This window comes from Silurus meridionalis, chromosome 19 (genome assembly GCF_014805685.1).
Source record: "Silurus meridionalis isolate SWU-2019-XX chromosome 19, ASM1480568v1, whole genome shotgun sequence".
NCBI lineage: Eukaryota > Metazoa > Chordata > Actinopteri > Siluriformes > Siluridae > Silurus > Silurus meridionalis.
Window position 1 is genome coordinate 8,004,546 of NC_060902.1, and position 27,363 is coordinate 8,031,908.

The 27,363-nt window shown below is 43.7% G+C and overlaps 1 long non-coding RNA gene and 1 pseudogene across 1 annotated transcript; one reads left to right on the forward strand and one right to left on the reverse strand.

The window, feature by feature from the left end:
* Nucleotides 1-27,363, forward strand: part of LOC124402553 — a 311,654-nt pseudogene that overhangs the window by 62,570 nt on the left and 221,721 nt on the right.
* LOC124402563 lies at nucleotides 922-20,086 on the reverse strand. The gene is made up of 4 exons (XR_006928749.1): nucleotides 19,994-20,086; nucleotides 19,168-19,219; nucleotides 18,273-18,306; nucleotides 922-4,538 (listed from the first exon to the last, which is right to left on the reverse strand). It is a non-coding gene; the product is annotated as an uncharacterized LOC124402563 (long non-coding RNA).

Below are 27,363 nucleotides of genomic sequence, written 5' to 3' on the forward strand. Positions count from 1 at the left end.
TACAGCACATTGGTAAAATACAACCCCTCCTTTTGATCGTTGCAGACCATCCACATCTTATAAAACCTAATGAGCCTGTATGCCTTGGGCCCCCTGGAGGTCCTCAGAACTAGACTTGGTTGGACATTACAAGGCCTGACACGCTTTCTGCAGCAGCAGGTACAGCCTCAGCAATGTTTACATATCTCAATCACCCATCAAATAAAGGAATTGTCTCGGAATGTAGGAGACTTTGGCATAATGATACTATTCCACAGGAATGAGAAATTAGTCACGCGATCAAAGCAGGATCAAGTGGCAATGGATTTACTACAAACCAGAAATACCAGGGTGATGGTAGAGCTTGTTACACTAAACAGGTGGAGTCAAAGCCCACCATTTTTAACTTCAAGTTGAATCAGATTGGCCAATCCTGCAACCCCTTAAAACCTCTGAAGATAAAGTGGAAAGGAGAGCCAGTGTATTCTGCAGTGTCACACAAACATCAAAACCATTAGATCCCAGTGAATACAATTCTTGGAAAGACCTTGTTGAAACCACAGTTCAACACCATCAAAGTGATTTAAATTTATCTAGTTTACCTACAGCTAAGGACTATGTGACAGCAGAACATCTCCTCTTCCGTAAAATTCAATAAGACAGCTTTCCAGAGGAATACGAACTAAACTCTGGTAAGCCCTTGTAAGAAAGTGTTTTATCCCCTGCCGCTTGGGCAGGATTCTCTTCTGTCGCGTGGACAGGATACCCTTGTATTCAGCCTTTCCTCTCGATCTCTGCTCTCCCACCTATACAGGAAAGTCTCAATGAAAATGCACAAATCAGTCTTTCAGATAGAAGTTCCAAAGTTTATTGTCTCACATATGAAGATATACTTCTGAAGAGAAGGAGAGAAAGGGGGTGGGCTGCCAGGTGTGTGTGTGTGTGTGTGTGTAAGAACAGAAGAGAAAGTTAGGAGAGACAACTCCACAAGGTTATGCTGAGCCTGCAAAAGATAAGCCTAAAACAGAAATACAGGAACCACTGTGTGTGTACGAGCAAAGTAACACATGCCACCAAAAGATAGTTCAGGGTATGGTGAACAGAAGCTTACAAAAAAGTTATTCTAGAAGCATACAACAAAATTACTATAACTACTAATGGCAACAAGATACATATTAACATATTGTGAGAACATAAAAAACGGTTGATGATGATAACTTCACATCTGGTCATGTTATTAGTTTAGCAGTCGCAACAAAACGCAGGTTAGCCATACCAAAAGGTGACAGTTTGGGTTTTCTCAGCGTATGAAGAGAGGATAAAGACAAAAACTGAGTGTTCTGGGTCAACCTAATCTGGGACTAGTGATCAAGGATATCTTACAATTCCTCCATTTTATCCATGATAAATAAGAATGAATAATAATAATAATAATAATAATAATAATAATAATAATAATGCATTTTATTTCATGGCGCCTTTCAAAACACCCAAGGTCACCTTACAGACAATATACAGGTCATTGCATAAAACAGAACACACAACAGAGAAACAGCATTTGCATGTAAAATTCATTTAAATCTCAATAAAACATTTCATAAAAAGGCCTGTATAAAAAGATTTGTCTTAAGACGCTTTTTAAAAGTCAACGAACACTCGCTATTGCGAACATCAAGGGGAAGAGAGTTCCATAGGCGGGGGGCAGCATAACTAAAAGATCTGGCACCCATGGTAGTCAGTCGAATCCAAGGTGCCACAAGAGAAATTGAAGATGAAGATCTAAGTGCATGTGAAGAAGTGTAAACATGAAGAAGTTGAGTAAGATATTGTGGTGCAAGATTATGAAGTGCCTTATAAGTGAGTAGCAAGATTTTAAATTCTACTCTATACTTTACTGGAAGCCAGTGTAATTGCTGAAGAACCGGAGAGATGTGAGCCGTATAAGGTGTTCTAGAGAGAACACGGGCTGCGGAATTCTGAACAATCTGAAGTTTATTCAGCAATTTGGAAGGAATACCTGTGAGAAGTGCATTGCAGTAGTCTATACGTGAGGTGACTAGTGCGTGAATAAGAACTGCAGTATTATTTTTTGAAAGAAAGTGACGAAGACGGTTAATATTACGCAGATAGAAGTATCTCATCATATTATTAATTTGTGCTTCAAAAGATAGTGTACTATCCATGATGACACCCAAGCTTTTTACCTGAGAGGAAGGACAGACTGTGGTATTATCAATAGTGAGAGAGAAGCAGTTAGGTTTAGACATAACAGATTTAGTGCCAACCAGCAAAGCCTCAGTTTTGTTGCCATTTACCTTCAAGAAAACCAATCTTTAATTTCAGATAAATATGACATAAACCAAGACAGAGCAGTGCCAGTAATACCAATGGAAGCTAACCTGTCAAGAAGTATCTTATGTGAGACAGTATCAAAGGCAGTGCTCAAGTCAAGGAGGACAAGTATAGTTAAAAGCCCAGAGTCGGCTGCCAACAGTTAATCATTGGTTATTCTGACAAGAGCAGTCTCAGTGCTGTGGTGGGGACGAAAACCAGATTGGAATTGTTCAAACAAATGATTATTGGAGAGATGTTCATGAATTTAAATTGCAATACACTTTTCCACTACCTTGGAGATGAATGGTAAATTTGAAATTGGACGAACATTTTCAAAATTTGATGGGTCACCTCCTGGTTTCTTAAGTATGGGTGTAATAATAGCAGATTTAAGAGATGGAGATACAAGACCAGAACTAAGTGAAGCATGAACAATTTTTGTAATCAACAGCAAAAGAGCTGGTAAACAAGCTTTCACTAAGGTAGTTGGTAGAGGGTCTAATTGACAAGTTGAAGATTTAGATTTACCTATCAGACTCATTATCTCTGAAGCAGTAGGTAATGCAAATTTAGAGAAAACATAATGGGGAGGTGTGTGCATTATAAACTGAGAGGAGTCATTGTGAAAAGTACCAATAAGTATTTGCTGATGTACATTTTCAACCTTAGATGCAAAGAAAGTCCAAAAACGATCACATAGATCAGTGGAATACATATCAGACAGCAAATAATCAGGTGGTTTCAGAATATTGTTTACTACCAAAAAGAGAGACCTAGAGTTCCCATTGGAGTAGTAATCAGATTTTAACTTCAGTCCGTGCAGTTTTATAATTTTTAATATGTTCAACAGACATTTCCTTATGAACAGTAAGGCCAGTCCTGGCGCACAGCCGCTCTAATCTACGGCCTTTAGTTTTAAGTTCACGCAGTTCAGGTGTGAAGCAGGGAGCTGAATGTGCAAATGAAACAGTTCGAGTTTTCACAGGTGCGAATTCATCCTAGATCATGTTCAGTCCGTCATTGTAATATTTTACTAGTTCATCAGCAGTAGAGAAATCAGATTCACTGGAGAAGATGGCAAGTTCATCAGCAAGAGTAGGCAAATCAATGTTCTTAATATTCCGGAATGAAATCGGACAGCACAGGTTTGCCTTAAAGATGGCCAACTTGGCACAAAAACAAACCAAAAAGTGATCTGATATAGAAAAATCAGAAACAGTACAATTAAACGGTATTATACCAGAGCAACAAACGAGATCAAGAGTAGGACAGTGTGTTAAATTGTTGTATACCAAAGCAATCCAAACATGATAAAAATTCACTTGTAAATGCATTACTGGTATTATCTATATGAATGTTAAAATCACCCAGAAGGATAACATTTGGCGATATGGAACATAGATGAGTCAAGAGTTCAGATAGTTCAGTTAAAAAGGCATTATTGCTCTTGGGAGGGCGGTAGCTAGTTGTAAGGATTGTAGGAATAAATCACATATTAAACAATTAATCAGACATGACACATAGGATTAGGATAATATTCAGAAACACGGACAAATTAATAACCAGAAAGCATACTGGTGAATTACAGGTAGTCGTCGACTTACAACCTATGCAAATAACGACCGCTCGACATTACGACCACAATCGCGAGCCGCAGCATACGACAGTGCGTACCAGCTTCCGGCATAATTTCACAGTACTGTACATATAGCCTACTCTACTTACAACCAAATCGTGTTACGACCGGTCTGTCGGTCCCAATTGTGGTCGTAAATCCACAACTACCTGTATTGCTGGATACATTGAAAAATACATGGTCCAAATAGGCATAGTAACAGGAAAGCAATGACAGTCGGGATTATCATAGAAATGTACGGCGCTGACAGACATAGCATGGACCTGCTGTGTGTTGACGGGCCGTCCAGTTGGCGTATTGCCAGAAGGTGGTGTTGTGTGGGTGAGCATGGGCAGGTATCCCAGGTGATTAGGAGAAGAAGGACAACCATATCGGTCACTGGTTGTGTTACTTCCTTGATTAATAAGAGGTTGCTGTTCCGTTCCTCGCAGCTTCCCTTGACACGTCCTGTAGTTGTGAGGATGCCCGAAGTGTCAGCACAGAAGGGTCTGAGGAGCTGTCACTGGACCACGATGAACGATGACAGAAGGGAACAGGTACCGATACACGTCTCCTCTAGAACTCATGGGGATGTCATAAGGCTTTGCTTCTGTAACATAAAGAAAAATAGTGATACACAGGGTACATGTACACACAATTAAGAGGGATCACTTCCAGTGGGACATTTCTTGATTCTGGTAGCATGGATCCACTGTGGAAAAAGACCAGTTAATACACCTGTGCGTATGATCGTGACTATTTCTGCCCTCATATTTGCATTCACCCAATCATCGGGTTTTAAAGATTTAATCAGAACAGCATCTCCCACATATGGAAACGCCATGAAAGGGATAAGTATTTACATAAGTTTTGCGTTACCTTTGCAGTGAAGTGAAGTCAATCTGCCATTTAGAGAATGGAGCAGTGGGTAGTAGTGGGAGGCCGTCGTGTTTCGCTGCGCTCTTAGTGATGATATTCTGGGATTTAATTCTGGGCACAGATCAGACACCTAGATAGAATCGAGTCCATCATGCAGTTTAAGTTAGCTGTACAAAAAAAATCGGTTCATATCTTCCCTCACCCCCCTTCGTGCGCGATGTGTAACACCGTGAAACTCACGCAGGAGGGAAGGAACACAGTGAGATGGAACGCATAGGCGAGACCATAGGATGAGACAACACAAATTTTTTAGCGTCTTGGACCATCACAGCACAGGCAGCAACCGCACGAAGACATGCAGGGAAACCCTAAGCCGCGGTGTCAAGTGTTTTGGACAGGAATGCACATGGGCTCATGAAAAGTTTGGACATTTGAGCAATATCCACAAAAACAAGTATCTGTGACATCTTAATTCTCTTTAACATTTATTTGTCAGCAACTTGAACTCAAATGTTTTTGAACCTGTTGCCTTCAACAAACATACGGGAAAATTTTTTTTACATCCAATAAAGGCTTTTTCACCCTTACATTTTTGTGTACAGACCCCCAGGGCCCTACGCTGATTTTCTTCAAGAGTTTGCTTGTTTTCTATCAGATATCTTGATCAATTTTGATAAAGTGCTGCTTGTAGGAGATTTTAATATTCATGTAGATGATGTAAACGATGCTCTAGGATTATCATTTGTTGACTTATTAAACTCTTTTGGGGTTAAACAAAACGTCACCAGACCAACTCATCGCTTTAACCACACATTAGACTTAATAATATCACACGGAGCAGACGTCACTGATATAGATATTTTACCTCAGAGTGATGACATCACAGACCACTATCTTATACTGTACACACTACCGGTAGAGCAGATTAGCCGTGTTGCACCACGTTATCGACTTGGTAGGACTATTGTTCCAACCACTAAGGACAGATTCATAAATAACCTGCCTGATTTATCTCAATTTCTCACTAAACCCATAACTGATAATAATCTTGATGAAATAACTAACAACATAGACCTTATCCTCACTAGCACATTAGACACCGTTGCCCCCATCCGGTTAAAAAAGGTTAGACAACAAGCACCTGCACCTTGGTATAATAGTCATACGCATGCCCTCAAGAGAACAACACGTAATCTGGAGAGAAAATGGAGGAAAACTAAATTGGAGGTATTTAGAATTGCGTATAAAGACAGTATGCTCAGCTACAGACAGGCGCTAAAAGCTGCTAGAGCTGAACACCTGAGCAAACTCATAGAAAACAACAAAAACAATCCCAGGTTCCTTTTCAGTACTGTAGCTAAACTAACTACAAATCAGGGCTCTGAAAATTGTGTTCCATCACAGTTTAGTAGTGAGGACTTTATGAATTTCTTCACTGAAAAAATAGATAACATTAGAAAAACAATTGTGGCAGTTCAACCTCTGACAGCATCTCCTGAGACAGTGTTACCTTCAACTCCACAACTCCACTGTTTTACATGTATAGGACAGGAAGAGCTGTATAATGTTATTGCCAAAGCTAAATCGACAACATGTCAGTTAGATCCAATTCCTACTAAATTACTGAAGGAAGTGTTATATACAACTGGTGAACCTCTTCTGAATATTATTAAGTCTTCACTATCGTTAGGACATGTCCCTAAATCCCTCAAGTTAGCAGTTATTAAGCCCCTCATTAAAAAACCTAATCTGGATCCAAACACGCTATCGAATTACAGACCAATTTCAAATCTCCCATTTATGTCTAAGATTTTAGAAAAGATTGTCGCTGCACAGTTATGTTCCTACCTGCAAGAGAACAATATCTTTGAAGAATTTCAGTCAGGTTTTAGGCCCCATCATAGCACAGAAACTGCTCTAGTTAACACTAGAATCACTAATGACCTGTTTTTAGCTTCAGACCAAGGCTTCATCTCGCTGTTGGTTTTACTAGATCTTGGTGCTGCATTCGACACTATAGACCATGATCTCCTCCTAGATCGCTTACAGAATTACATCGGCATTCAGGGACAGGCATTAAGCTGGTTTAAATCCTACCTGTTCGATCGTTACCATTTCGTAGATTTAAATGGAGAGCTATCCAGGCTAATGCAAGTAAATTATGGCGTGCCACAAGGTTCAGTTCTAGGACCCCTGCTCTTCACAATATACATGCTTCCGTTAGGAAATATTATTAGAAGGCATGGAATTAGCTTCCATTGTTATGCTGATGATACTCAGCTATATATCTCATCTAAACCAGGCGATATAGCTCAATTAACTCGAATAACTGAGTGTGTTAAGGAAATAAGAGATTGAATGACCCATAACTTTCTACTTTTAAATTCTGATAAGACTGAGATTTTGCTCATCGGCCCAAAAAGTAGTATACAGAAGCTCCAGCATCTCAACCTGCATTTAGACGGATGCTCTGTAACCACTAGTTCAACGGTAAAAGACCTGGGTGTTATTTTAGACAACGACTTGTCTTTCAAAAATCATATCAACCAAGTTACCAAAACAGCCTTCTTTCACCTTAGAAATATTTCTAAGTTAAGAAACATGTTGTCTATATCCGATGCAGAGAAGCTCGTCCATGCGTTCATGACCTCCAGAATAGACTATTGTAATGCATTACTAGGTGAATGTCATGCGTCATTAATAAACAAGCTTCAGTTAGTCCAGAATGCAGCAGCCAGAGTTCTTACAAGGTCAAGAAAATATGATCACATAACCCCAATCCTATCGTCCCTACATTGGCCTACATCACATATCATAACCTTGTGCTCCAGAACATCTGATCACATGCACATTATCAACTTGTGCTGTTAATATCATGAACAGCAGCTACGCTAATTCCTCTCCACTGCTTCTCTTTCTCTCCCCATCCCGAGACACCCTGAGGTTTAGCCAGCTCCAGTCACGTCCCACCTCGTGATGATTACGGACCTTGAAGAAGTAGACACTCCATTTAGTTTTGCAGATTCGTTTGAAGGCTTGCACATTGCTAATTGTGTTCTTATCACCTGACATGATCGGGAGGGAGAGGAGGAAGACGTCTACAGAGACGGCAGGGAAAGGAGAAGTGAAGGAGAGTGGAGGTTTGGGGTTGGAGGGTACAATGACTGGTAAAGGGAGAGAGGTAGCTGATATGATGAAGAGGAGGAAGGTAGATATGTTGTGTGTTCAGGAGACCAAGTGGAAAGGGAGTAAGGCCAGGAACATTGGAGGTGGGTTTAAACTGTTCTATCAGGAGGTGGAGCTGGAGGTAGCAGAGCTGAAGATGTTGAGGTTTTTGTTGGGAGTGACGAGGATGGACAGAATTAGAAATTAGTTTAATAGAGGGACAGCGCATGTAGGACGTTTTGGTGACAAGGTGAGGGAGGCGAGATTGCGATGGTTGGGACATGTGCAGAGGAGGGACATGAGTTAAATTGGTAAGAGAATGCTGAGGATGGAGCCACCAGGAAGGAGGAAAAGAGGAAGACCAAGGAGGAGGTTCATGGATGTGGTGAGGGAAGACATGCAGGTAGTTGGTGTGAAAGAGGCAGATGTAGAGGACAGGGGGGTATGGAGACTGATGATCCGCTGTGGCGACCCCCAATGGGAGCAGCCGAAAGAAGAAGAAGATGAAACATAAAAACAGGGTGGCATTTTGAGGGTTGGAACGGATTAATGCCATTTAAGTATTTTAATGGGGAAAATTGATTTGATATGCGAGCAAATTGAGATACGAGCTCGACCACGGAACGAATTAAACTCGTAGGAAGATCCAAAGGAGTCACCTGCACCTGAGCCAGAAGCTCCAAAGGAGTCACCTGCACCTGAGGCAGAAGTTCCAAAGGAGTCACCTGTACCTGAGGCAGAAGTTCCAAAGGAGTCACCTGCACCCGAGCCAGAAGCTCCAAAAGAGTCACCTGCACCTGACACGTATGTATATTTCCCTGAACAAGACCAAGAACACGTCGTTTGCGATTCCCGTTATAGTTCTTTCTTTATTTATGCCAATTTTGTACAATCTAATTTTGTCCAGCAGATGGTGCTGTATCTGCATTTTCTTAAAGTGTTAAACACGGTTCATTTTCAGGTACTGTGCACTTATTACATGTGCATAATACATAAATATAAATACACAATTTTTTTTTTTTAATGCATGTAAGTGTAAGAAATTATTCAACCTTAAAGCACGTGAGATTTTATTATTTCTTTAAGGTGTAAAAAAAAGTATTTTTTATTTTCCGTTACGATTTTTTTATAAAAAACCCATTTTAGTATCTTTAGTGTGTGTAATGATTTTTATTATGGCACTGTGACAAGCAGTGAGCAAACTAACTAATCTAGTAACTATAATATATTGGCTAGCCAAACTGCTTAGCCTCCTTTGAGCCATGCTAGACCAAGGGTGTACAGTTAAGTGCGTAAAAAAATGGCCAGTGTATCTCGGCTACAACATTCCAACCAAACAGGAGTCTTATCTCAAAGCCATTTGAAAAATAAATTTAGCAGCTCCCCCTGTTTCTCTGAAAAGAAAATGTGCAAACACACTGTCCATTTCTAGATAGATAAGATTTAGGTTCCTTGCATTAAACAATAAACAAAAGCTGGCATCAGTGACATTTAGATATTATGTTTACTTTTAAGCTTCTTAAGCCTTAAAGTAGTTTAATTTTAAATGTACTAATCTTTCTGTTTATTCCTTTGTTCAGGGAGGCAACGACAAAAACCAGTCTTCCAGAATCAGCTTCTGAGGTTCTATTTCCTACATCAGCAGTTTAATACACTAAACTAGAGGGATTTTTTTTTTTTTTGAAAGCTTTTAAAATACAGCTTCAATTGTAATAGCCTTCTTAAGCATGACACTCAAGGCATATTTTTGTGAGTTTGCTCATTTACAAAAAGTATAGTATTTTGTCAAAGTAATGATTTGTAGCATTAAGAAAAGATTAATAAATCCCTAGAAGCCTAAAGATAATCTTTATCTAAAGTGGAATTATTCATCATACTTCTCTAAGTATCAAAAAACTTATTATAATTTTATTTTCAATGATGAGAAATTCCCACTTTGTTTAAATGATCTTTATTTTAAACCCAAAAATCTAATTTTTATATCTTTAATTTTTAAGTTATTATATATGTTGGTTTCTTGTCTTTGTCCTAGTTAATTTTTGGACGTCTGTCTTAAACGTTTTACAGGAACCACTTCAGGGGTTTTAAGGGATGGCAGAATTGCCCAATCAGATTTAGCTTGAAGAAAGAATGGTGGGCCTTGACCAGGGATGGGCAAACTTTTTGCCTCACGGGCCACAATGGGTTCTAAAATTTAACAGGGGGGCAGGCCCGAGAGAGAGAGAGAGAGAGAGAGATATGAGAGCTGAACTTCTCCCTCAATCAGTTCCAATTGCACTTCTTGTGGTGCGGTTTCAGGGTCTTGTGACAGGGGACAGGGGACAGAACACCAGCTGAAAAGTGCAAAGTGACGGCTGATATTGTACTCTTTGAAAACCGTGATAGTTTCTTGGCATATTATGCACAACACCCTTTGATCGGACTTCAGCGAAAAAATATTTCGTTGTCCACTCCGTATTAAACACTCGGCACTCACTATCCACTTTTCTTTGATTAGCTCATTTTTGCAGAAGGGCTCATCAGAGAAGAAGAGAGTACCGTATTTTCCGGACTTTAAGCCGCTACTTTTTCCCCACGCTTTAAACCCCGTGGCTTAAACAACGAAGCGGCTAATTTATGGATTTTTCCTGGGTTTTTCTTGGTTTCACAAGCTTCATGCCAAAACACTGAGCCCCGTAACATTAGACCAATGAAATTGCCGAACGGGTTCAGGTGAACCAATTAAAACTCTTTATATTAAATCAGACGCTCTCCCACTGAATATGGATGAGGTTCCGCTGATGTTTGGCCTGCCGCTCACTCGGACTGTCTACAGGAAATGCGAATCATTCGTCACGCTGAAAACAATTGGGCATGAAAGAAAAAAAAAAAAAAAAAACGCACTTCACCTGTGTTCTGAGCTGCACGGCATTGGGAGAAAAGATTAGCCGATGGTGATTTTTAAACCCACGACGTTGCCAAAAGATAAACTCTTTTTTATAGACAAGGTGAGGAAGGCGAGATTGAGATGGTTTGGACATGTGCAGAGGAGGGACATGAGTTATATCTGTCGAAGAATGCTGAGGATGGAGCCACCAGGAAGGAGGAAAAGAGGAAGGCCGAGGATGCGGTTTATGGATGTGGTGAGGGAAGACATGCAGGTAGTTGGTGTGAAATAGGCAGATGTAGAGGACAGGGGGGTATGGAGACGGATGATCCGCTGTGGCGACCCCTAATGGAAAAAGATGATCATCGCCTCACAGTTAACAACGTTTGCCATCTTCTTTAGGGGTTGTGCCCTAGCTTCAGTGCTAAAGATGGTGTTTTGTAAGTGCTTGTCTCCTCATTCAAGCCAGCCACACTGAAATGCTTCCTCCATCCGTTTTCTTGTTCAGCATCATGACCTTCACATTTGAAACACATCTTCAACAGGTGAAGATGATTCTCTGCTGTCATGTTTGTCAGATGAAGAAGACTGTCCAGTGTCTGTCTTCAATGAAGAGGATTCTTTGGTTCCACTGCTCACCAGTGAACTAGAACATATCTTTTACATTGTTGGGATCTTGATGTTTTTGAAATCATCCCGTCTTTCCTTATGCTCTTTGACTTTTCTTGCTAAACTCTCTTCCTCTGCTGAACTGCTACTGTCGGACTCTTCTTCTGTCTTTGGTATATATACTCATCCTCACTGAACTCTAAACTGGACTGAGATTCTTCTGTTGCATATCCAAGCATTTTCCTGTTAAGCTGTGAATAAAAGCTTAGTGTTAGAACTCAGAAGTCTCGATCCAAAATGCCAAGACATACAAAATATTAAACCTGTAAATACCTGTCCAAAGTGAAACATTCAGGAGAAACGAGTAAAGGCAGAGAGGAGTGATACACAATGCGAAGAGGTGTAATGTGGTATTTAGAAATGTTTCTGAAGGTTGGCAGATCTGAAAATGTACTGCAGTACAACGACTCAATTGCTTTTTGTCCTAATTTAATAAATTGGTTTAAATATTGGAATTCTGCTGTAACTTTTTTTTTATTTTTGTGTCCTTTGTCTTGACACTGGCCACTTTTCATATTAACAAGTAAAGATGTTCAAATAAACGTACGATTAAGCAGTCGGTTCTACTAAGCTCAGGTACACTTGGGTCCGGGTCTGGTGTGAGCTCAAGAATAACGGTATCATCACTCTCATCGGAGCACTGTTGTACATCCTGGAAAATAATCAGAAAAATGGATTCAAAATCAAATTTTTAACTACAAAAAAGAAACAAATCAGATGTACTGTTTCACTGTACAGCACAGCAGATCTCATTAACACTAAGAAAGGCAGACTGCTATAAGAACTCCCTATCGTTTTTATTTAAACTGTAGTAGATCATCTGGCAGGGTATTGTCGGGAGTCCTGTGACTCACTTTCTAGGGTGCATACTGGGCACTATGACCTGGGGTTAAATCTAACCCAGAGCTTCTACTGCATTACCAGTTTGTGGGCTAACTGCTGACTAGAGTGCTGACTGAAAAACACAAGCTTGATGTGATGTTGAAAAAAAGCCACAAACATTAGACTGATAAGTCATACAAATAACACTAACCTTTGCTTTCATGCACTGATTAAAAATAAAGTCTTCTCCCTTTCATCATTTATAGTACGCCTTCATGTATCATTCTTCACAAGCAATGTGATGTGCTAAGTTTCTGTACTCAAGTGATGGTTTCGAACCTACCGAACCAAAGAACTATTGCTCTGCATTCAATACAGTCCTCCCCACTGTACTGATCACTAAGCTCAGTGACCTGGGTATCTGCACCTCCACTTGCAGATGGATTCTGGACTTTCTCACCAACAGACCTCAATCTGTTAGGTTGGGAAACCAGGTATCCTCAACTACCCACTACTCTACTCCCTGTTCACCCACGATTGTGCTCCTCTGTATAACTCCAACATCATCAAGTATGCAGATGACACCACCGTGATCGGCCAGATCGACAACAACGACGAATCGGCCTACAGGGAAGAGATCCATAATCTGACAGCATGGTTTGCCAACAACAACCTGACCCTCAACGCCACAAAGACCAAAGAGCTCATTGTGGACTTTTGGAAATACAACAGCAGGAGACATCTACCAGTCAACATCAATGGAACTGAAGTAGAGCAAGTCTCCAGCTTTAAGTTCCTGGGAGTTCACATCTCTGAGGATCTGTCCTGGCAGCAGAACACGTCAGCTCTGGTTAAAAAAGCACAACGCATGTACTTCTTGAGAAGTTTTAAGAAATCTCATCTGTCCCCGGGGATTTCTACCGATGCATCATTGAGAGCATCCTGACCAACTCCATCACCGTGTGGTATGGAGGCTCCACTGTGCGTGAACTTAAAGCCCTGCAAAGGGCGGTAAAATCCGCCCAACGCATCACTGGCACCCAACTACCTGGCATTGAACACCTTCACCACAGCAGATATCTGCGCAGAGCTCACAACATTATCAAGGACTCTTCACGTCTCAGTCATAATCTGTTTAACACTAGAATTACTGACTTTTTATTTTCCGGTGCACGTCCTGAGGTGTTCTTCACCCCTGCTGAGATTTTCACAGTTCTTCAGCTCGATTCTCCTCCTGCTTTTGTTGTGCACGTTTGCATTTGTTTACTGAGACTGAGAGAGCTTAGTGAGTTCAGGAGACCCACGAGAGCTTGAATTTAGAGCTTGAACTAGCAGAGTTGTCTTCAGCTTTCCTGTTAAATTCTGCATATCCTTGTAAAGGACCCTAAGTTGTCAGAGTTCCTTCAGAATGGCTGTGTTATCTTCACGGAGTTGCCAAATCTCCTGTGATGTCCTAGGCAGCTTGTCATTGCTTGGTAAACTGTGTGTCTGCCTCTAGTGTAGAGCCTGGAGATACAGCCAGTTTCGATCTGTTCTCCCTCAAAATTCAAGCTCTCGTGGGTCTCCTGAACTCATTAGACTCTGAGGGAGATGGTGAACTACAGTGTGAACTACCAGTGGCCATTCTACATCGTGCAACCTGTCACTCAGCACTGACCATTCAGCAGAGTCACTCAGCACTGACCATTCAGCAGTGGTCACTCAGCAGTGGCCTTTCAGCATGCATTCTGAATCACGCAACCTACTGAACAGCAGCTAAAATAGCAAGAATCACCTTATATACAATCAGTTTTATACCCAGTAAGGTTGAGTGTTCTGAATCCTGTACCATGTTTTGACTGACATGCTGGGGCGAGTACAATCCCCTGATCAGCGCACACCAGATAGGGAAAATCCTAACATTTTGTCCTTCGAGCTGGATAGGAAACCTTCCTAACAATTGGTCGTGATTCTGTCCATTGTGACTGTGTATGTAAGGGAGTGGCATTGCATGCACAGTGCTGTGCATAAAAGCAGACCGACCCAGGGGGGACAATCATTTCTTCTTCGCATTTTTGAGAAAGCACATCAGGATGGCCTCCGCATCACTGCCACGCAGGAAGAACCTCTCCGCGCAACAGGCTTTGGCCTGGCTTCAGGAAATGAATGAAGCAGACTCTGATGGAGGAGAGATTTTATTTGTCCAGCAGGCCACTGATACCTCCTCAGAAGAATCCTAAAAGGAGACAGAACAAGAACCCAACATGCCTCCACAGAAAATGCACTGTGGTACTGGAAAGCCCTGTCTGAGCCAGAAGGCAAAAGACGGCACTGTGTGGGTAGAGGGAGAACATTGGAATGCCAAGTGCAGTAGCAAATCACTCGTGCTTCACTGCGCAAGCTGGACCCACAGAGTCTGCTAAGGTTTGTCATTGCCATAGTACATATATTTATATAAACCCATTTAGAGTGAGGTTAATGTAAATTTACCATTCTCTATTTGTTTATCTTCCGACAGCATAAAATTACAAGCGTGCTAGACGTGGGAATGCTGCAGACCATCAGGGAGTCCATCAAGCCTGCAGAACAGAGCCGGACTGGAATTTGGCAATTCATGAACTGATGGCATTCATTTCAATTCTGTTTGTAAGAGCAATCATGTGTCCCACTGGTGACGTTGTGGATTGCTGGTCAGAAAGCTTTCTGGTGCTAGTAATAAAAGAGACAATGCCCTGAGAGATTCATTTCAATTATGCAACACCTTCGATTTGATGACAAGGACACGCGGGCAGAACGGGTGAAAACAGACAAATTTGCTGCGATCTCCGACATCTGGACACGCTTCAACAAGAACTGTGCTGAGAGTTTCACTCCAGGAGAACACATGACCATGGATGAACAGCTGTTCCCCACCAAGGTCCGTTGTCCATTCACACAGTATATCGCAACCAAGCCAGACAAATTTGGGATCAAGTTCTGGATGGCCACGGATTTGGAGACCAAATATATCTGCAATGCATCTCCTTACTTGGGAAAGGACCCAAGTAAGGAGAATGAGCCATTTTTGGATGATGGGAGAAATGTCACGACGGACAATTTCTTTACATCACCGTCACTGTTGCACAGACTGCTGCAGCGGAAAACAACGCTACTGGGCACAGCGAATAAAGTCAGATTGTGAACTTCCTCAACTTGCAAAAGACACTGCACGGTGAGAGGTATTCTCCACTATAGTGCTTAGAAGTGGCAGTGTCTGCTTGACAATTTATTCACCTAAAAAAACAAGACTGTGTGTTCTAAGTTCAATGCACCAAGACGTCACGTGACGATCGGTGACGGCAGAAAGAGGAAACCCAACACGATAACAGACTATAACCACATGAATTGAATGTGTGTATAATTTTACATCAGTGCTACAATGTTTTCTGATGTGTACTAAACAGGCCTATAGAAAAAAAGCTAATATACTCATGACTCTCTCTCTCTCTCTCTGCAAATGTGCCAGGCCTCACAGGTAATTCGTGTGTTTGCACAACAAAAGCAGGAGAACAATGGAGCTGCAGGCCTGTGAAAATCTCAGCAGGGGTGCTACTAGGTGTGAGGTCCAGGGAATTTACGCAAATTTGCGCAGGTTTGGTAAATCTAGTTAACCTCCTTCCATCAAGAAGGAGATACAGGAACTTACGCACCAGCGGAAGTGGCGGAAAAAGTCAAGTCTTACAGCTGCTACAGGTGTTGTATTGTATATTGGTGAATCTCTGCTGTTAGTTAGTGCACATATGCCTTTTGTTGTTAAATGTTATGCGATGAACGGGATGCGAAAGCCATACTTGGTAGGAACGTGGGATGACCAGCAAAATCATAGAATGAACACCGGCAGGATTGGGGGGGAATCCGCGGTGCGCTTTGGGAAGAAAAGCGCAGCCGTTGAGAGTGCGCCGGTGGGAAGACACGTACCGGGATACGCATGCGCGATAAACAATGACCGCCATGAACCAACATATACCAACAATAACGGACAGTGAGAGTGTGGAAGTTTAAATAGGAGCTGGTGATAATAAACGAGCACCACATGTGCGCGATTGAAGCCAGGAGCTTCAGAGAAAGCGGCCGAGAAAGCACCTGACACGCTGAAGGGGGCCGAAGGGGGCGTGGCAGGTGGATTCCTGACAGATAAACATGTACTGTATGTATTTTTATAGCATGCCTTCATCAAACAAATCGCGCAACGCTGTTGTGTAAAACCCTCCAAAACACGTGCATGCACATTCTCATTTATTAACGCACATCATGTACATAAAGAAATTTCAAGCACGTTAATATACTGCCGTCATTTTGATTTTCGTTTATCTCGATCATCGGTTACCTCGATGCTTTTTGGCGACCCCCTAGGACATCGACATAACCGGGTTCCACTGTAATATATTATATATATATATATATATATATATATATATATATATATATATATATATATATATATTAGACTGTTTATTCAGCTTGCTAACTCCTTAAAAGCTTATAATCTTGTAACCTTTCACTTCTGCACATTCCTCTTCAATGCCATATTATTAGAACCATTTCTGTAATTCTGTCATTCTTAATGATGTCCACACATCTCTGCACTGTAATAGCCTTTATATTTATTCACTGTACACCTTTCTATTTATTCACTGTACTCTTGTATGTCAACACATCTCTGCACTGTTATAGCCTTTATATTTATTCACTGTATATGCTTTCATATATACCACTTGCTGTAAATATGCTAGATATTTATTTGCACTTCTGGTAGATGCCAAACTGCAATTCATTGCTGTGTACCTGTACAATGCAATGACAAAGTTCGTTCTATCAATCAATCAATCAATCAGGGCTGGGCGATATGGCCTAAAAAAAAATCCCAGATTTTTTCACAAAAAATCCGATGTAAATCGATTTTTTCCCCTCTGCTGAAAATGAATCTGCAAATGACACAGAAAATGTTCAAAAAAAGTTTTAACTTGATCAAATAAAGTTATATATACCCTTCTGGGATTATTACCCACTTTGGGTTAAAGTGCAATCAGAACCAACAAGCCAAAAATACACGATGCAGGCCCTGCCATTGTAAATTGTGAAAATAGAATGCAACACAACATAAAATGAGCAAACCTATAAAGAAAAATGTTTTGAGTGTTTAAATGTGGAACATGATTGAAAATGCACCTGAGGTTTTGAGTGATTTTGCCTTTACTTTTCTCCAAAACTCTTCAAAATCTTTATCTCTAAAATGAGATCAAATTTAACAGAGTAATAGACAGGGACACCGTAAATAAAAATAATTTAAAAGATTGAGCAAACCTATAAAGAAAAATGTTTTGAGTGAATGTGGAACATGGTTAAAAATGCAGTGATGTTTGGAATGATTTTGCCTTTACTTTTCTTAAAAACTCCACAGTAAAATGAGTTGAAATTTGAAATAAGAATATAATAGACATGGAGATTCTAACTAAGAATTACTTGAAAGATTGAGCAAACCTCAAAATATGGTAATTCAAATGCTCTGATTTTTCTGTTTCTTAACGGAACCGCCGTTCTGAAGCGTCTTTACATGTATTTTGACCACAAATACTGTAAGTGTACGATTAGACGTGCAACACTAAACAAAGTGCGGCTGTTTAACAGTGTATTTTTAAGATGCGGCTGGTTTAACCAGAGTCTTGTGCTGCCGCTGTCTTGTTCACTTTGTTCAGCTTGACACTTTCTGTTTATGCTACCTCCAGAACTGAACCTTTTAATTAGGACTTATTGTTGACAGCAGAAAATACCAGGTGAACCACACAGGATTTGGTGGGGTTCAGGTGGTTGCCTGACTAATTTTTTGCACACATTTTGCTAGTGCAGATTGGCTTTTGTAATGACTTAGGTGAGATATAGCTTTGGAAAAAAATACAGATCTGTGAATCACTAGTGTTTGCCTACCTTTATCTTCTCTTCAAGACCATCCGACACCTCACTGCAATGTAATTCACAGAAAACAAAAATTATATTTGGCTTTGAAATGAACAATGGCAACTTGAGGTTGTTCTAACTTTAGTAAAACATTTTTCCATTTTGTTCCTTGTACTAGTTCTTAAACCTCAAGAGAAATCTCAGTACTTACTGACATTACACAAGACTTACAGTTAAATAATCCTTTCTGTGTTCTGTGTCCAGTTACTGTTAAAACTACTGTGCCATTACTAACATTTCAGAATTTTAAGACAATTGTCCAATTTTATTTTTAAAATTTTATAGAAGCCATTAGAAACTAGATTTCAACAAAAATGACTGCATGTAAAAATAAAAATGTAAGGGATTTTTAAAAATATTTTATAAACATGAACATTACACTTTTGATATCACAAATTACATTATCATTTTACTAAATAATTTCATATAGTTTAATGCTATCAAATATTCTGCCATTAGAAAGCATTTAAAATATTTACAAATAATTAGAAATACTGAAATAGCTTTTTGAAATTTAAATTTTCACTAAAAGTAGTAATTAAAAAAAAAAAAGAAACCTGTAAAGATGTATGATAAATGTGTAATAAATGATACATTTATTTTTAAATATATTATTAGATTGTTATAAGATTGATTATGTAGATAAGATTGTTAATATAAATTATAACAAAAAGTTTAATTTATATAAATTAATGTTAGATTGTGCCCTGAACTGCTTTGTGATAATGTAGTGACCTCAGTATTTATTTTTCTCCAAGGTTGAGCTCTTTAAAACCGGGGTTACTCTGACTCATAAAGCTGCATATATCTCTACGCTTTAGAAATGATTTCAAACAATATTCCACACTTAAATTCATGTTCTCACCTGTGCATCCAGAGCTGCCATACAGAGATGATGTGTAACTAGTTTTATCTTCCTGTAAGCAGAAGTGTCAGTCAGTCATCACGGATATGATGATATTACACTATTTTAATCTTCAACTGAGTCATTTGGCAAAATATTAAAACAATTAACACTGTGAAATTCGGCTGACATTTTCATAACGTTTTGACAAATAAATTGAGTTTTCTAGTCAAGAGAACTGCATTATAGAAGTAATGAAATGCAGTTCTGACAGTATTAAACTCGTCTCTTGCGTTATTAAAAGATAATGTTGGAGTTTTATGTGGAAATGCTCTGAATCCCTCAGACCCGCATGGCTGCACGAGCAGGCCGCTGTTTTCACGCTACTTCATAACTCGCGACTATTTCACATTAATACTACAAAGAAATGCGCTAAACATCTTGGAGTACATATTATTTTCAATAACTTGGTAAAAATGTCTTTCAGAAAGAACGTGAAGACAATGTTTTTAAGTAAAGTGAATTTCAGTGGATTAATGCTAAATAGGCAGATTAACCCTTGAAATTCTAACTGTGGCCTTCAAAATGACCTTTAGACTCCTAAAGATCTAAAACCCTTAGTGATTTATTGTTATTAACATTATTGTTATTTTAGTACATCAATCTGTACTTACTATAGAGCTGATTTGAGAATATGCTGATTGTAGAAAGCGTTTTTTTGGAATAAAATTTTTTTTACTGAGATAAAGTGACTTTTAATGCTACGATACATGTACCAACAGCACGTGAATAAAATAAACAGCATGATATTATATATAAAACCTTAAACAAGAAATGAAAAACTTACCTTTTCTATAGCCATCACGTCTCCTGCGCGCACGCACGTATTCAGCATCCGTGAGTATCGCAGATGCGAATACGGGCAGAGAAGAGGGGGATAGTCACGGTGAGGACGTGAAACGTCAGGTTCTGTGTAATCAATCAGTCTGTGCCATGGGCGTAAATCCCGGGGGGGACGGAGGGGACATGTCCCCCCCATCCGATGATTTGCGCCCCCCCCCCAAAAGAAAAATGTAAAAAAATATTGCACTCTCTATTGTAAAAACGTATGTGTATGTATACCTAAATAATTGTGTAAGTAGTGCATTTAGAAACAGTTGAGTTCCCCCCCTCCCCTTCCTCACAGTGGTTTGACCCACTGCCTGCTTTCCCAGTTCATCTCACCTACTCTACACTAGTGATGGGAAGGCCGATTCTTTTTTGTGAATCAGTTCTTTAGGACAGTTCGTTTCAAAGAACCGGTTTAAAAAAACGGTTCACCAGTTCTTTTACGTCCTTACGTCTTGACGTCATGCATATCCAAATATCATCTCGGCGGATGAACATACACACTAAACACATTTAAATAAAGTAATGTCTATTGCGTGAGGGCATATAGCTTATCTGTTTAAATTAAATTATCATCATCTTAGAAATGGTCCTTACATTTACGTTTTGCACTAAATCACCCAATACAACAAAAGTTGATGTTTTAAATTGTTAGTAAATAAACTTACTTTTCATTTAAGTCCTCAGTTCACCTGTGCTCATATATCAGCAGCGCAGCACCAGCCTTTACAGTATGTCGAACACATCTGATTCGGAGTCCAAAAAGTGTGTGTGTGTGTGTGTATTAATGTCAGACAGCACGTGTACTGCTCGGTAGGTCGCGCATGCTCAGTATCATCAATTCGTTGGTATCGTCTCTAGGTTACGACCGTAACCCTAGTTCCCCGAGGGAACGAGACGCTGCGTCGAAACGCTATGGGAACGCCCCTGCGTGACCGCGCTCTGAACCACGTGTGTAATCTGACCAATAGGCGTTTGGAACGTGACGTCATCAGCGGGCGACGTCGCGTAAACAGGAAGCTACAAATGGCTGCGAGATGGACCAGACGCTAGACGCTCGTGAGCTGACACAATCGCATCCACAACCCATCTGCTCAATGTCTGCTTATTGGCCGGGAAACCTTTCCTATTAGGGCCATAGCAGACAAGCAGCTGCTCCGACTTCCTCCAAGGACTCGTCCTGCGGAGGTAAGTATCCAGTGCTCGCACCGGACACAGTCGGTGCTGTCGCTCCTGGTCGGGGGCAGTAAACAGAGGAGGACAGAATGCTTGCAACACGACAGGGCGTGAGGGAGCCGTAGGCACCTTAGGCACGTACCCAGGTTTCGGGTAGAGAAACACCTTGGCCATGCCAGGGCAAACTCCAGGCGAGACGGGCCATGGACAGAGCCTGCAGATCCCCAATCCTCTTCAGGGAGGAAATCGCCAACAGAAAGGTGGTCTTAACCGACAGAAACCTAAGGGCCACATCAGCTAACGGCTCAAAGGGGGGCTCAGAAAGAGCCGCCAGCACAACAGCCAGATCCCAGACAGGCACTCTGGGTCGCGTCCCGGGCCGCAGCCTCCGGGTGCCACGGAGGAAACGTGTTACCAGTGGGTGTCTACCCAGCGACTGCCCCGCAGGCGGGGAGCCATATGCCGCGATGGCCGACACGTAAACCTTCAGGGTCGAGGGGGTTAACCCTGCTGAAAACTGTTCCTGTAGGAACCCCAGAACGGACCCAACCGGGCAGTTAACAGGATCCAGGCCACGGTGCTCGCATCAAGACGTGAACAGTCGCCAGCGCGTGGCGTACGACCTCCTCGTGGAGGGAGCTCTGGAGTGGAGAAGGGTCTCTACCACCTCGGTGGAGAGACCGGCTGCCACGAACCGCGCCCCCTCAGGGGCCACAGCCACAGCCTCCACAACTCTGGGCGGGGGTGAACCAGGGTCCCGCCCGCCTGAGAGAGAAGATCCCTCCTGGGTGGAATCTCCCACAGAGGGCCCTCGAGTAGGGGCACCAGATCCGCAAACCACGGCTTGCTCGGCCATCGAGGCGCCACCAGGAGGAGACGGACTCCCTCCTGGCGAACCCTTTCCAGAACTCCTGGGAGCAGAGCGATCGGGGGGAAGGCGTACAGACGTAGCCTCGGCCACGACTGCACCATGGCATCCAGCCCTAACGGGGCTGTGTGAGAGAGAGAACCAGAGGGGACAGTGCGAGGTCTCCTGGGTCGCAAAAAGATCCACTTGGGCTCTGTAGAACCTCCGCCATACCAGCTCCACCACCTCGGGGTGGAGACGCCATTCCCCAGGCCTCGGCCCCTGCCTCGACAGGGCGTCTGCTCTGACATTCAACCGACCCGGGATGTAAATGGCTCTCAGGGACAGGAACCTGTCCTGAGACCACAAGAGGACCGCCCGTGCTAGCTTGTACAAGGGGCGAGATCGGAGACCCCCCTGGTGGTTGATGTAGGAGACTACCGCTGTGTTGTCCGTATGGACCAACACATGGCGATCTCTCAGGTCCGGGAGAAAGTGTTTTAACCCCAAAAACACCGCCATCATCTCCAGGCAATTTATGTGCCACGAGAGGCGTGGGCGCTCCACAAACCCTGGGCGGAGTGGCCACTCATGACCGCTCCCCACCCTGTGTGGGAGGCGTCCGTCGTAAGCGTCACGCGACGACACGGAACCCCCAACACCGGGCCACGGGACAGGAATGTCCGGTCTTTCCAGACATCCAAGGCTCGAAGGGCACGCCGCGAGACCTTGATAGTGCGATGCGGGTTTCCCCTGAGGGAGAACCCCCTGACCCGGAGCCACCACTGGAGGGGCCTCATGTGCAGGAGCCCGAGCGGAACTATGCTGGATGCTGCCGCCATGAGCCCTAGCAGACTCTGGAACTGCCGTACAGTGAGTGGCTGGCCTTCCCGCACCCTCCTGACGGCCGTAAGGATGACTTCGACCCGAGCAGGCGACAACTGTGCCTGCATCCTGGCCGCGTCCCATACCACGCCCAAAAAGGTGGTTCTCTGTGCAGGAGAAAGCACGCTCTTTCTGGCGTTTAGCGAAACAAGCACCTTCATGCAGGAGAGGACGACATCTCGATGCCGAATCGCCTGGTGCTCCGAGGGAGCCATGATCAACCAATCGTTGATGTAATTCACAATGCGGATGCCCTGAAGCCGCAGCGGGGCCAGTGCAGCATCGACGCTGGCAACGTGAAGGTGCGGGGTGAGAGTGCCAGACCGAACGGGAGGACCCGATATTGGTATGCTATGCCCCCGAAAGCAAACCTCAGGAACCTCCTGTGTGCAGGAAGGATGGAGATGTGAAAGTATGCGTCCTTCAGATCTATAGTGACGAACCAGTCCCCGGACCTGATATGCGTCACGACCCCTTGAGGTGAGCATCCTGAACCTGAGTCTCCTGAGAGAGCGGTTCAAGGAGGAAGATCCAGAATGGGACGCAACCCCCCATCCTTCTTTGGAACAACGAAGTACGGGCTGTAGAAGCCTGACTCTCGAACCGAGGGGGGAACCACCTCGATGGCCCCTTTCCCCAGGAGCGTGCGTACTTCCTGTTCCAGGACCAGAGCCTGCTCGGGACCCACCAGGGTGGGACACACCCCGTTGAAATGGGAAGGAGAGGACGCGAACTGCAGTGCGTAACCCCCTTCTATGGTCCGCAGGACCCACCGGGAGACTCCTGGCAGCACCTCCCAAGCTGCCAGAAAGTTCCTCAGGGGAACCAGCCCCTCAGGACTGGCCTCTGACCCACTCAGAGCAGCTGAGGCGGGCCCTGCAGCTGAAGACACCTCGAAGAGGCGGCGGGCTCCCCATCCGTGCGAGACTTTGGGCAGAAGTGGAGGGAGACACCCGCTGGAGGGCGGCCGCGCTCTGAAGCACATCCTGTGGCAGAGTCCACGGGCCGGCCTCCTGGTGGTGCGGGGGAGGGACGGGCACCGTAGCGTGAGGCGAACTCCGCCCCCTCGACCGAAAATCGTCAGGATTTCCGCACCACGGCCCGTTTGCTGGAGCCGAGGGTGACCCTCAGGTCAGCCCGCTCCTTCTTGGGCCCAGAGCGACGCCTGGGACCTTTAGGACCCGCCCGTGGAGACCGGGTGGCGACGCTCTGTTTCTGTGCTTCGTGGTGCCCGGAAGGACCAGGCTGGGGCTGCCGCCGACCAGCCCGACGTGACCGGCGAGGGAGGTACTGCTGAAACGCCGCCGACTGCTTCTTAGACTCCTGAAACCTGTTCACGACCGTCGTCACTGCGTCACCAAACAGACCAGGAGGAGCCATCGGTGCGTTCAAGAGCACAGCTCGATCCTTGTCCGGGAGGTCGGACAGGGTGAGCCACAGATGCCGCTCTGTGGCTACCAGGGCCGCCATGGACCGACCAACGGCCCGCGCCGTGTGCTTCGTGGCCCGAAGGGTTAGGTCGGCAGCGCGACGTAACTCCTTAATGTCGGTGGCCCCGGAGCTAAGTCCCTCATCCAAGTCACGCAGCAGGTCAGCCTGGTATGCCTGCAACACACCCATGGTGTGGAGACATCCCGCAGCCTGACCCGCTGCCGCGTAAGCACGTAGCGGTTTAGTAGGGAACACCGGAGCCTTTAGCGACGATGCTACGCTAGGAGAGAGGTAGCTAGCTAGCGTCTCTTCGACACGCGGCATCGCCCATAGCCGCACGCCTTAGCCCCAACCATTCGCATAAATCGAGGAGTGGTGCGGCGAAGCACGCGCTGAGTATGGGGTTTCCCAAGAACTGGACACCTCGGCGTGCAGATCAGGAAAAAACGGCAGGCCCCGGCGCCGAGGAAGCGACACAGGACGCAGAAAACGCTCATCCAGCTTACTGGGTGCGCGCTGTCTCTGCTGCTCCACCGGCCAAGCTAGATCCAGCTTAGCAACGGCTCGTGTCACGACCTCGAGGAGCTCCTCGTACAGCACAGGCTGAGAGGGCTCCACGGGCTCGCTAGCATCCATCAGCTCACCCTCCTCGGAGAGAGACATGTAATGCCGCGCTGCTCGTGGCGGGAGAAGAAGCAGCCATCGGGCCTGCTTCCCCAATAGAGCCAAGCTCAATTCAGCCGACGAAGCTGAAGCGGACTCATCCGACTCCAACTCGGCCGCTAAATCGGCCTGCGAGCCCCACGAGCGCCGGCGCCGCTTTGCCTCGGCGAGAGCGGGACCGGAGCCGCGAGGGAGAGAGCTCCTCTCAAAGAGCGCTCTCCGGGAGCGGCATGCGCATAGCCATGCGGCTACAATGAGAGCAATCGACTCCTCGAGAGCCGATTGTGCATGCTCCACTCCTAGGCAAACAACGCACCGATCATGCGAATCCTTACTGGTAATAAAACGCGGACACGGATGCACGCGCCACGGAAACCCTGTCTGCCAGCCATCACCGACCAGAAAACACAGCGAAACAGCGCTTACCTGAACGAGCAGAAAGCTAGCGTCTGGTCCATCTCGCAGCCATTTGTAGCTTCCTGTTTACGCGGCGTCGCCCGCTGATGACGCCACGCCCAAACGCCTATTGGTCAGATTACACACGTGGTTCAGAGCGCGGTCACGCAGGGGCGTTCCCATAGCGTTTCGACGCAGCTCGAGTTCCTGAAGGGGAACAGTAGTATGTCGGACGTGTCCGAAAGAAACGGTTCTTGATACAGTACTGGTTACTCGAGAACAGCAGTATGTGTGCTGTTCGGAATCGGCAGGTGTGCGCATGCTCAGTGATGATCACTTGTTCAGCAGCATGTTTCATTTTAATGTGTGTACTGTTGGAGAAACTAGAGAAGAACCCCATTCTCAGGCATATCGATTTATTTTGAGTCGGATAGACGGTCATACACATTCAAAAGTGAGTAACTTGAGTAATTTTGTTGATTAGTGCTGATTTGAGACGCAAACTTTTTTGAACGATTCAGTCCGATTTGGTGAACCGGTTCGACCCGTTCACTAAAAAGAACCAGTTCAAATGAACGATTCGTTCACGAACCGGACATCACTACTCTATATATACACACACACACACACACACACACACACACACACACACACACACACGAGTCAGGTGTGTGGCTACGGCTCAATTAATGTTCAATTCCATTAACTAGGGTATTTTATTCACTTTAAATAAAGCGATTCTCTTTAATGTAGTTGATGCAGACTCATTCATAAATTATGTGGCATGTGGGAGTGTTTAACCAATACCAAATATGGCAGTAAATTGACTACGCCACCCTGGAAATGGGCCAGGGACCCAAAAGTACTAAAAAGCACGCAAATACGTAGTGGCTGAGACAGATATCAGACAACAGGAAATATTTCACACAGTTTATTCAGAACACATTAAAAATACATGATTCATTTTAATATGCAAAAATTTAAAAGAGTACAATAAATCACATCATTCATCCATACACACTCTTGTTTTACCACTTCAGAATTGGGGAATTTGTCCTGCCTTTTTAGCTAAACACAGCACGCATTTGTGTTCTCTCACAACACCACACCACAAACCCAATTGTGATCACTACAAGTCGACAGCTGTACCACCACCACACACCGCAGACACTGGCTAGCACTGGTACCCCAATTCTGAAGGGAGAAAAACAACAACATTAGACAAATACACAAACTACACACATACAAACAGCACACTATGATTTATAAAAGAACGCCGCTGCCAGAGGAGTTAGCATCACCTGATAATAGCGGCTCTCCTTAACAATTATAGGCAGCTCAAAAGCGTCATATAAAACATCACATTTACAAAACAAATCAAATCATACAAAAACCCCAAATAGGAGTTTACAAACCACAACTTCAGAAAAACCACGAAAGAAAATCAAACAAACAAAGAATAACACAACAGGGGTGACAATACAAAGATATACAATGCAAATACCCCACCTCAGTCAAAACCTTAAATACTCAACACGCTAAGTTTAGCTGCGCTCTCACTAGCCGGAAGCGCTGTCAGTCCGGTCGCGAAGGCAATTCCCCCTTTGTAGAGATATAATAGTTAGTTCATATTACATGCATCCGTTAAGAGGCAGTGAAAAGCGGGTCAAGCCTGGACCAACATGAAGAAATAAAACAACCCAATCTTTACAATCGCACTCCTTTTCATGCGTTCATTAATGCAGCTGCTCAGTAGTCAGTATCGATTATGCAGAAAAGACACAAAGCTCAACGGCACCCGAAAAGGCTGCTGCAACACCTCCGTGACACTAATAAAACATACAAGACTTTAGATTTAAAATAAGGGATGCGCCTTGCTACACATAAATGAAACTGATCACATACCTGCCAATAGGACTCACGCCGCTCCG